The following is a 12,037-nucleotide window of genomic DNA, read 5'->3' as shown; positions in this document are numbered from 1 at the left end:
CGATCTAAAGTCCTAGTGTAGACCAGGGCTAACAAGATTAAACCTAGCTTAGGTATGTCTACACAAGCTGCAATCAAACCTCATGACTGCAATGCAGACATACCCAGAGTTGCTCGTATTTACCCCAGGGTCACTCAGATCAATTCAGTTGAAGGAGTTACTCCATACATTGGTGTAAATCAGAGTAGAACTTAGTCTGAAGACTTTAACTCTGGCCCATAACAAAAATATACCTGAAGGAAGGTAGGTGACAAGTTGGCATTTCCTCAGTTATGCTCTACACTGGGAAAATTCCAGCCACATTTTCTGACCTTAACACAAGCTCTTACATAAAATACCATTCAAATACTGTCATCTTTTGAAGAGTTTCAATTATTTTCAGGTGAAGCAAGGTCAGTGTTTTAGTTATTGGCTCTGCATCTTCTGGAAAAAAGAAAAATACTTCCTTGGCAATAGCAGTTTATAAAAACCTCAATATTTTAGTTTACATTCCAACACGATTACGATGTAGCTATTTTAAAATAAACAGACATATATAGGGCTGGAAATGGTGGAGAGGTTTTTTTTAAGAATATTTGCAAATATTCTTTTCACTAAAACCAGTGAATTCATCTTGATGATATTTGAGATACCTTTTATTCACTATCCATAACTGTTCAGACAAGTAAAATTTTGTTCCAGAAAATGTTTTCAAAGAGATAAAGGTTCAACGATATGTTTGATAAGCATACATTTGTGAATATTCATGCCACAAGTGCTCACACGGCCATGATGAAGTCTGCAGATAGGCTGGAAGCAAAGAGGTTTTTGCAGAGAAGCGAGATATTATTTTCCCCACGCACAAAGAGGAAAAAAAAAAACAAGTATTTTGCATTCTAGATGAGAATTAAATAAAAACAAGAAAAAATGTATGGTGACAGAGAGAAAAATGCACTGACCAACAGCAACATTCGGTATCTGAAATGAAACACAAAGTGGCAGTGCCTCTTGGCTACCTCTGCAGCAGGCAGGAAGAAACGCAACATTTAAAGGTGCAGTACGCACAACTTACAAAGACACCTCCTCATTTCAGTTACTTAGTTACACAAGTCATAATAATGGTTTGTTGTTTTATTTTTCCCAAATTAGATCTGTATTTAGGGCTTACATCTGATAGGCTTCGGATCAGAACCTTACATTGCAATTCTGGTACTTCAGAATTTAACTTTTCAAGAAGTTAAAAAATACTTTGATTGTTGGAGCTCCTTTTCTTATTCCCTTTTTTTTTATTTTATTTTATTTTTTTTTTGAGGCAAATGGCTGAAATACTTCGCAGTCTTTCTTTCCGGATCTTGTAAAGTGGAACTACCTAAGAGAGAGGTATGAAGAAGATCCAACCTCCAAAATAAACTCTTCATTTCCTCCCCTATTAAGTATCGATGACTCGTCCCCCACCAGGGTCTTTCGCCGTTAAATGTGTGTACTAATACCAGTACTGTACCAAGTGTACCTGATTGATAGTAAGTAAGGCTACAGTTTAGTCACGGAGCTCACAGAAGTCACAGAATCCATGACTTCCAGCGACTTTTGTGACTTCAGCCTGCGGCGGTTGGGAACTGCGGGGTACCCTCACTGCCTCTGGTGGGCCCCGGAGCTCCAAGCCACCGCAGGGAGTGGGGGTACCCCACAGCTCCTGACCACCACAGGCAGCAGGGGAACTCCCGAGCTCCCAGCCACAGCGGTGGCCCCCTGAGTTGCGGACAGCAGGATACTCTACAGTTCCCAGCTACTGTGAGCAGCGGGGGCACTCCACAGCTCCTGGCTGCTCGGGGGACCCTTAGAGCTGTGGGCAGCAGGGGTACCCCATAGCCCCCAGCTGCTGCAGGTGGCAGGGACCCTGCTGCTCTCAGTCCTTGGCAGTGGGGGAGCCTAGAACTCCGACAACCAACTCTCTGTGGGGGGCCCCGGAGCTCCTAGCCATTGCACAGATGTACCACTGCTGGCTGTGTGGGGACCTGCAGATCCCCATTTTGTCACAGATATTTATCGTAAAAGTCAGGGACAGGTCACAGCTTCCGTGATTTTTTTTTTTATTGCCTGTGACCTGTCCATGACTTTTACTAAAAATATCTGTGACAAAAATCTTAGCCTTAATAGTAAGTTCTTCATACAGGCACTGACAGGACAGGACACTTGACCATGTCATTATGCAACCAAACTAGCACCAGGTCAAGATTTTCAAGACAGTGTCTACAGTTAGGTGCTTAATTCCACATTTATGTGCCTAATTGCAGAATTTGTAACCTAACTTTAGACTGTCAGTTCTGAGAATACAGGGCCTGCAGTGAATTATATCTGAAAACTGTGGATGAAGTGTGTTTTCTGCAGAACAAGATCTGGAAATTAAAATCTACAGCTCTGCAAACAACAGAAAGAGCAACAGCAGCAGCTGCAACATCCTACTCCTCATCACTATATGTTCAGGGTTTCACACAGCATTACCAACCCCGCAACATCATAGAGTGTAAAAGCTCATTGAAACTAGTGGCCCAGATTCTCTTTCACAGAAGGGGGACATCGGAGAGCCAGTTACAACTCTTTGATTCTCATGGCAGATCTGCAGCACCTTGAACCTCAGCATTTATTAAAACAGTACTGTAGTTCTCAAACTTATTTTATTGCACCCACCTTCTTTGTGTCTGTAGTAGTTTATGCCCGCTACCCCCACCACACAGGTACATATACCAATATATGCAGCAGCGCTTCACTTGAATCAGTTCCAGCTTATTTTTTCACTTGAGTTGGCTTATTTTCTGTTACATAGATGAGCCAACAGTCCATTGTCATAAGAGCAAAAGCAAAACTGCGATTGTGGTCCATGCTTATGTAACCCTTCTGCCCCTCAGAGTTGGCAGCAACAAGGGCCGGGTTCAGTATCTAGGGGTTCCGTTTTAATAACACAGTGCAAAACCACTCGAACCCCCACCCAGTGACCTGGGACAATTACATACCACCCCCCTGGGTGCCTCTAAGAAGCAATACTTCTCCTCTTGCAAGCACAGAGTCTGAGTGTACCAAAAGCCTCTTCATAAAGGAAGGAAACAATGCAGCATTTTGTTGGGAAAACACAAACAGGATTCATAACACAAACCATGAGCAAAAGACCCACCCCCAAGTAAGTTTGGCAGTGTCCTTTTTCCCTCAGGGTCTTAAGTCCAGCAACCCAACACTCATCCCACCCACAGTTTCTGTCCTTGGTCAGTGCAGACCCCAGAGTTCAGAAGTTCATCTGCAGAGTTTACCTCCCAGCCTGGGTGGAAGCGGGAGGGTGGGGGGTATGGAAGCATCTTATGTGCTCCGCTGCTCTGGTCAGCCAATTGCCATGCCTCTCCTTGGGGTTCTGCTGCAGTCTTCACCACCAGCTGCGCCTCTCCACCAGCCGTCCTGCTACCTGCTCACCAATATGTCTTCAGCCCCCCCACAAACTTAACATGGGCCTCAGTGATTTCAGCTGTTCGTAGGGCAACCCCAGTGCTGGCACACTCAGAACCACTAGCCCAAAGTAGGTCTAATGCTAAGACCTAGGAATCAGTGATTTCAGCTCTGCAGCAGGTAACAAGATTCCTAATAGAGTCAAAATTAACTCTGTTATTACACAGCAGAGAGAAGAGGAGTCAAAGTGATGTTTGGGGCCCACACTACCAGGCACACATACTTGTCCCCAGCCTCTTTGGAACCCATGTTTCTTGACTAGTGACTGCTACTTGGTTGAGGGCGAGTCCCTCCATCATAAAATGCCAAGTACAGTTCTACTGTCCTTGATTCACATACCCAGGATAACAACACATTATTACTCCTGCCCCAGTAACAAAGAGACTGGGGATCCCGCAGCAGCCAAAGTGACCATTTGGGCAAACAGTCCCATCATGCTAGGCAGGGTGGGTGTGCCCATGCAAATGAGATCAGCCCCTGAAGTCCTTTTCCACAACTCACCACCAGATGTCAGGGTAGAGCTCATTCTGACTCTGCTTATACTTACAATTAAATGTGTGCACCATGTTGTAGCAAATAGATTAATGTACACATGACAACGACTTTGTATAATGCTATGCAAGCTGAACAGAAATCCATAAACATGCACAGTGCCATCTAGAGACAAATGCACAGCAGTATCTGAGGACCTGATATGCTGGAGGAACCAGCTTTGCTAGTTATTCCCTGCTGTGGGTAAAGTGTACACAGTAAGTCGTCCCCCGCCAAGCTTCTCATGCCCCACAGAATACATTCCACATGCCTCCCACCCCACCCCCAGTTTGAGAACCTCTCTATTAAGGGAAAGAAGGTTCTGCTCTGACTTATGCCAGCTGGCTACACTTTCTATAGATACCCTATAGCAGGAGCACGGTGTGACCATTGCTGGAGCATGGTGAGGTCTGGCCACATCTCTTCCCTATTCTGACATACCCATCATGCCTCATGTAAATGGTAGCTGTGGTACAGCTGCTGGGTGTCCAGTCTCTGCCCAGCTGAGAGTTCCCCCTTGAAGGGAAAATTCTCAGCTAGTAAAAGATGGTTGAAGCCATGGTTTGAAGCCATGTATTGGTGCTCAGGTACCACAAAGGGGCTGCCTCCAATATTTTGATTTAAGCTAAGGCCTGTATAAGAAAATATAGAACTCCCCCACACCATCAGTGGCATCAGAAAAGCACAGATATTTATTAGTGCTCAAATAGCCCTCCTATCCTCCATCGCCAGACCCGGCGCTTACCCCCGTATCTCCAAGCTATGTATTCAGGCAATCTCTGCCTGCAGAGAGGCAGATTTGCTTTTTTAGTTGCTATGGAGTCTGCCACACTAAAAAGCTGTTCTGAATAAAATGTTAATATTTGCTTTCTTCGTATTTGGCATTCCTTTTATCCTACTGATAAAAAACTTGAGCTCTTTTGTACAGTGCCTAGCACAGTGGCATCCCGAGTTTTTGATTAAGGCTTCTCAGCGCTACCATTAATAACAATAGTCACTGTTGCCTAGGGCTCTGAAAAAATGTTGATGAAAAATAACACTCACTTCAGAAGATGCCGAGGGATGTTTCTGCTCCCTCCACTCTAACAATCACACTCAAGTTGGCATGGGGTAGGCAGGAGACTATCCCATAGACAGGCTTGGAAGAATTGGGGGTTGGGGGGATAATTTTGATGGCTAGTATCGATGTTTATTTTTAAGCTTTTTAAGGCTGATTTAAATTTTCACAGATACACATTATGGGATGGTCCGACAATTATTTAAGGACAGTAGAGGTTGAGATTCCAAAAGTGAAAGCTCTATAAACTGTTAAATCTCAAGTTGTCAACATCACGCCAAAATATCAAAAATAAATATCCTTAAATCAACAAATCATGCCTATTTTCACAATTCATTTGCTAGTCTAACCCCAAAGTCTAAATCACTGGTTTTAAATTTAATAAGTTCTCAAGCAGCATTTTTATTACGTTGCCTATTTGTAAATGTTGCTTATCATTGATGGACATATGTTTTCATGGATTTTTGTGTGTATGAAGAAATCCACGTTTACTAACATTTACCAATACAAATCAAACCCTTCCAAGCCCAGCTACATAGAATTCTATATCCTGTAACATGCTTTAGTGGTGGGTGATGTTCATCAAGCACTTCTGGATACATTGTATAATGCCGTGAGGAGCTATTACCTGTCCAATGCACCTCTGCTCCCCATGATAGCAAGGCTATGGCTTAAAGTCACAACCCAACAGTTAGCATATCCTTTTTTACGTTCATTGCTACTAGAGATGGGTCCAGTGGATCTAGATCTGAACTTTGTAGCTTGGGCCCATGTCCTGATTACTACCTACTTGCAATAGCAATTAAATAAACAATTTTAATAAGATGACTCCTTTCTTATTCCCTCTAGTGTTAATTTGGAGCCATGATGAGTCTACCTTACCCATCATTCTTTTATAACAGCTTGTCAGAATTACTCCCAACCCTTTCTTTATTCTTAAGACTGCTTTCTCTTGCTGTATTCTTCCTCATCAATTCTAACCCATCTCAATCCAAGAATACTTAGACTTTATTGATTTTACTTTCCTAACAGATCCTGCTGAGGCATAAGATAGGAAGTGAAATGACAGAATCAGCAAATAAGGGGGTTGTGATCTTAAGCCCTAATAAAAGTTAGATATGGTTTACAAGCTTGAAAAAAATCTCTACAAGCAGGTACTACAAATGTTATGGATAAATTCATCTCTGAAGCAGTGGTGACCCTCAACAAGGACCACAACAAAAAACCCCTTCAGTTTTCAATTTATTGCACTGCTTTTATATGTCAATCAGTCTAATAGACCTTTTCCTGAACCACAAATAATCACCTGCTATTCAGCAGGAAACAAGACACCATATACAAAGCAGTTTGGGTGCGTAAAAGGGTTACAGGAGCTTTAGATTAAGATACAAAGGTATTAGACTGAAAGAATGCAATTGCTTTACAATCAGTGTAAGTACTTTCAATAATGGAATATCTCACCTTTGCAACACCTTAAAAGTCATTGAAATGTGATAAAGTCACATTAGGAACACAAAATCAAGCTGAAATCTAATCTCCGGCAGGAGAATAGGTCATTTTTACTGTTGAACTATTTTCAACATAAACAATAGTGTGCTACACATTATTTATTGATGTCATTTCTTTAAGTACAAAGGAAAATAAGATTTCATATTCTTCTAAGATAAGAGGTTCCACTTTATTGATCGTGAACTTCACTGCTTCAGTATACAGTTAATAAACTTTATTATCTTCCTCCACCACGGCAGACCACATCAATAATCAAGAATTTAATGTACAGCAGTATGCTCACTGTTGGCAAAAATGTTCCAATGATACTTTTTTTTTTTTTTTTTAATATTCTTTGAAACTACTGTCACAACCTTGGTAAGGAATATATCCTTTGAACTGTTTTTACTGTATGGTATGGCTGTGCTCCAACACGTTACTCTAATTTGCAGCTGTACAATAATTATCAGCAGGTGCTATGTACTGACATGTGGGATGCTGATCCTAACAAGTATTTGAAATCAGACTCCACTAAAAAAAAAAAAATCCATTCTAAAAATGAAAAGCTCAGCTGATGCTAATAATCTTGGCTTCTCCTTAATTAGTGCTGATGTAGTTTCCAGCTGAAACATAAAAGCAAAATTAACAAAGGCCCTGATTCAAAGCCCATTGTACTCAATGCAAAGACATCCATTGACTAAAGAGAGCTTTGGATCAGGCTCTACACACACAGGAAGATGAGTTGAGTGATACTGCTGTAACTTTTTAAGGCAGATTTTCAAATGGAAAATATTTTCCATTTATTTTTTTCCAGGTGCATTTGCATCCCTCTGAATGTGCATTTCTGTGTGACTTCACAAACTAGCTATTTTGGAAGTATGGACAATTTTGAAATTTGAACTATGAATTCCAGACTTTGGATTTTGACATGTCAAAGCCACTTTTTGCTTCCAATGGCTTCTTTTTTTTTTCTTTTTCTTTTTCTTTTTTTTTTGGGGGGGGGGCGGGAAATGGATGAAATTTGATTTTTCAACAAAATTTTCAGTTGGAATTTTAGCAGAAAACAAGTATCCGATAATAGTTTTTCCTCAAAGTTTTTACCTAGCTCTATTTACCTTCACTTAGAAATGAGCTTGTTTGAGCATTAAAAAGAAAAGGAGTACTTGTGGCACCTTAGAGACTAACCAATTTATTTGAGCATAAGCTCTCGTGAGCTACAGCTCACTTCATCGGATGCATACTGTGGAAAGTGTAGAAGATATTACAACAAAAAAACTTCAAATCCAGACTCCAGCGAGAGACTGTTGAATTTGAATTCCTTTGCAAATTGGATACAATTAACTTAGGCTTGAACAGAGACTGGGAGTGGCAAGTCATTATGCAAGGTAACCTATTTCCCCTTGTTTTTTCCTACTCCCCTCCCCCGACATTCTTGTTAAACCCTGGATTTGTGCTGGAAATGGCCCACCTTGATTATCATACACACTGTAAGGAGAGTGGTCACTTTAGATAAGCTATTACCAGCAGGAGAGTGGGGTGGGGAAGAGGTATTTTTTCATGCTTTGTGTGTATAAAAAGATCTTCTACACTTTCCACAGTATGCATATGATGAAGTGAGCTGTAGCTCACTAAAGCTTATGCTCAAATAAATTGGTTAGTCTCTAAGGTGCCACAAGTCCTCCTCAGAATCAATCCTGAAGCACTTGCATGAGAAGAAAGTGATCAGGAACAGCCAGCATGGATTCACCAAGGGAAGGTCATGCCTGACTAATCTAATCGCCTTTTATGATGAGATTACTGGTTCTGTGGATGAAGGGAAAGCAGTGGATGTATTGTTTCTTGACTTTAGCAAAGCTTTTGACACGGTCTCCCACAGTATTCTTGTCAGCAAGTTAAGGAAGTATGGGCTGGATGAATGCACTATAAGATGGGTAGAAAGCTGGCTAGATTGTCGGGCTCAACGGGTAGTTATCAATGGCTCCATGTCTAGTTGGCAGCCAGTATCAAGTGGAGTGCCCCAAGGGTCGGTCCTGGGGCCGGTTTTGTTCAATATCTTCATAAATGATCTGGAGGATGGTGTGGATTGCACTCTCAGCAAATTTGCGGATGATACTAAACTGGGAGGAGTGGTAGATACGCTGGAGGGGAGGGATAGGATACAGAAGGACCTAGACAAATTGGAGGATTGGGCCAAAAGAAATCTGATGAGGTTCAATAAGGATAAGTGCAGGGTCCTGCACTTAGGATGGAAGAACCCAATGCACAGCTACAGACTAGGGACCGAATGGCTAGGCAGCAGTTCTGCGGAAAAGGACCTAGGGGTGACAGTGGACGAGAAGCTGGATATGAGTCAGCAGTGTGCCCTTGTTGCCAAGAAGGCCAATGGCATTTTGGGATGTATAAGTAGGGGCATAGCGAGCAGATCGAGGGACGTGATCATTCCCCTCTATTCGACATTGGTGAGGCCTCATCTGGAGTACTGTGTCCAGTTTTGGGCCCCACACTTCAAGAAGGATGTGGATAAATTGGAGAGAGTCCAGCGAAGGGCAACAAAAATGATTAGGGGTCTGGAACACATGAGTTATGAGGAGAGGCTGAGGGAGCTGGGATTGTTTAGCCTGCAGAAGAGAAGAATGAGGGGGGATTTGATAGCTGCTTTCAACTACCTGAAAGGGGGTTCCAAAGAGGATGGCTCTAGACTGTTCTCAATGGTAGCAGATGACAGAACGAGGAGTAATGGTCTCAAGTTGCAGTGGGGGAGGTTTAGATTGGATATTAGGAAAAACTTTTTCACTAAGAGGGTGGTGAAACACTGGAATGCGTTACCTAGGGAGGTGGTAGAATCTCCTTCCTTAGAGGTTTTTAAGGTCAGGCTTGACAAAGCCCTGGCTGGGATGATTTAACTGGGAATTGGTCCTGCTTCGAGCAGGGGGTTGGACTAGATGACCTTCAGGGGTCCATTCCAACCCTTATATTCTATGATTCTATGATTCTTTTTGCGAATACAGACTAACACGGCTGTTACTCTGAAACCTGTCAATTTGAGCATTAAAATATTCATAAACACAATGGAAGACAAAACCCTCAACAAAAACTGTTTTGAGCATTTTCATTATTCACTGCAATTATTTCTGGATCCCCTTTAACGTCTTTATGATGAATGAAGCCATAATCTACAAAGAAGAGGCAGGCTGTAAACTACATCTCATTCTCATGGGAAGATGGGCCAGGCTGTGAATTGCCAGGTCAGTGCAGGACTGTATGAGCTACAACTGGCTCTTTGCCTCAGTCCAGCCCTAGTGAGTCTCGTAGTGTGGAGGGGATTTTTCAGTTTCAATTATTTATTTCACTGATACTACATATAGTGCTGATTATTTTAGACACAGGCTACAGAAAACTCTCAGAGTTTACGGCCAAATGTGGAATCCGCAGATCATCTAGTCTGACCCCTCCTGTATTTTACAAGCCACTAAACTCCATCCAGCCATCCCCACACCAAGCCCAACAACCAAAATTGAACCAATGTGTTACAGAACGCAGAAGACTAAACTATTGTGTACCACAGGCCGAGAACAGGAGGCTGCTGAATTGATGCCCCATTGGTGCTCTGTTTATAATAAGTTAACCGAATAAAATATTAGTTGGAGAAAAAAAATAGACTTGCTCTCTTTAGGAGTAAACCTGCCAACTGCCGAGCATCCACAATTTATATTAAAGCCAATGGGGGCTAAAGAAACTCACCATCTCACAGGTTAGTCCTTTAGATGTTGATCCTTCAACGAGTTCTCGGTGGGAAGATCCCTGCATCCCAGTGGAGCACTGCAAAGTAACTGGGATTGTGTGTGTGTGTGTGTAGGAGTGCACCTGATGTGGCATGTTGCGTGGTCGGGCCTTTAGACTATTTATTCCCCCCAATACACGCTTACTGACAACATCTTGCAATGGTTCCCAGCACTGCAACTCACTGTACAATTTTCTGGGGACAGGTACTTTTTTCTAATTTAAGTCCTATTATATTAATAACCTGTGTAGGTGAGATATTGTAGGAAAATTTGGTATATACATATGTAGTGTTATACACAAGTCCCAACACCACTTTTCAATTCCTTATGTGCTTCCAGCTGTTTTCTTTATGACATTGTCCAACACTCCTAGGGGTTTTCTGTTCCTCTTCTCTTGATTTTATTTAGTGTTTTTTTCAATCTGATGATCCCTTACGCTCACATGCTGCTTTTTTGGAGAGACTGGATAAAGGAAAAACAGTGATAAATCAGCTCTGAAAATAGGCCATGGATTTCCTACCTCAGGAGGCTTAAAATCAAAAGTTCTCACGGTCCCTTTTGCACAAATGTTATAATGTTGCAGGGGCCGTGTATTTCCATTCTATAAACAATGATTCTCCATAAGAACAACACACTATCTATCTTACAGTGGAAAGTTCAGGATAACTTGAAGGTATGGCTTAACAAAAACTCCAGCTCCAAACATCCCTGAAATTTTGGGAAGATCAGGATTTGAATCCAAGCTTTCAGGCTTTGATTCAGCTACAAGAGAAATGCTGTCAAGCAATAGTCTCCTAGTGTCACATAGACAAAGATAGTCTTCTACTACAAATGTTGCAAAACTGTGATTTTGATTCACACTAGTGGAAACAAAGTACTTCCCTAGGCATTGAATCTGAAACCATCATAAGTAGTAATTTAACTCTCTGCTGTAAAATTGTCTAAGGAAATGTATCACTCAGAGCTCCATTGGGCCTGATGTGTTTAACCTATTTGCATTATACCAGTTCAGATTCATTCATTTTATCAGTTCTACTAATCTAAGAACAATATTAATTCTGTAGTAGAACCGTCACAGATACCCTTGCACTGTATCATGTTCAGTGCCTAACATGGCAATGGAAGTAAATTTTCTGATGTTCTATCAGTCAAGGCCACCCCAAAGGCATAACTAACACTAAGCTTGAGTGAAGTGCAAACCAAAGACCAAATGGCTTCCTGTCTGCCCCACAGGAATCTCAGGGAATAAAACAGTTTGCATCAGTTGAATGCTTTTAGTATACAACAGTATTTATTCATACTTACTTGACACAGTTCTTTAATATTATGTCCCTTCTGGGACTTGGAACAGTTAAGTGACTAATAGAGAAGAGCTGGCAATGATTGTCTTTAATTCACACTTTTGGCACAGGAGAAGGTTACATTCAAGATGTAGCAATTTAATCTATCTCAAACCAATTTTCAGTAGCAGAATTAGTTTATTTAATAGTAGCAACTACAAACTTACAGAATTCCATCTGTCATAATTAATTTGACAACTTCCTTTGGGGACAGATATTGACTTTTTCCTTCCTCAAGGGTTGTCTTCAGGGTCTCTTCCTGCTGGGGAGGAGTCTCAGTTTCTCAGTGCAGTAATATTGCTCATTGTTTTAATTCATTTGAAAAGTTAAAATGGTTCACTTTAAACCAATCATAAGGATTGTTTTGG

General features: G+C 41.6%; 1 long non-coding RNA gene across 1 annotated transcript in view; it reads right to left on the bottom strand.

Moving 5' to 3' along the window:
- LOC142073010 (uncharacterized) overlaps positions 1-12,037 on the bottom strand; it is a 268,636-nt gene that overhangs the window by 129,124 nt on the left and 127,475 nt on the right. The window lies entirely within an intron of this gene.

This window comes from Caretta caretta, chromosome 8 (assembly GCF_965140235.1).
Source record: "Caretta caretta isolate rCarCar2 chromosome 8, rCarCar1.hap1, whole genome shotgun sequence".
Lineage (NCBI taxonomy): Eukaryota > Metazoa > Chordata > Testudines > Cheloniidae > Caretta > Caretta caretta.
Note: the sequence above shows the minus strand (reverse complement) of the source record. Positions and strands in the feature narration are given on the sequence as shown.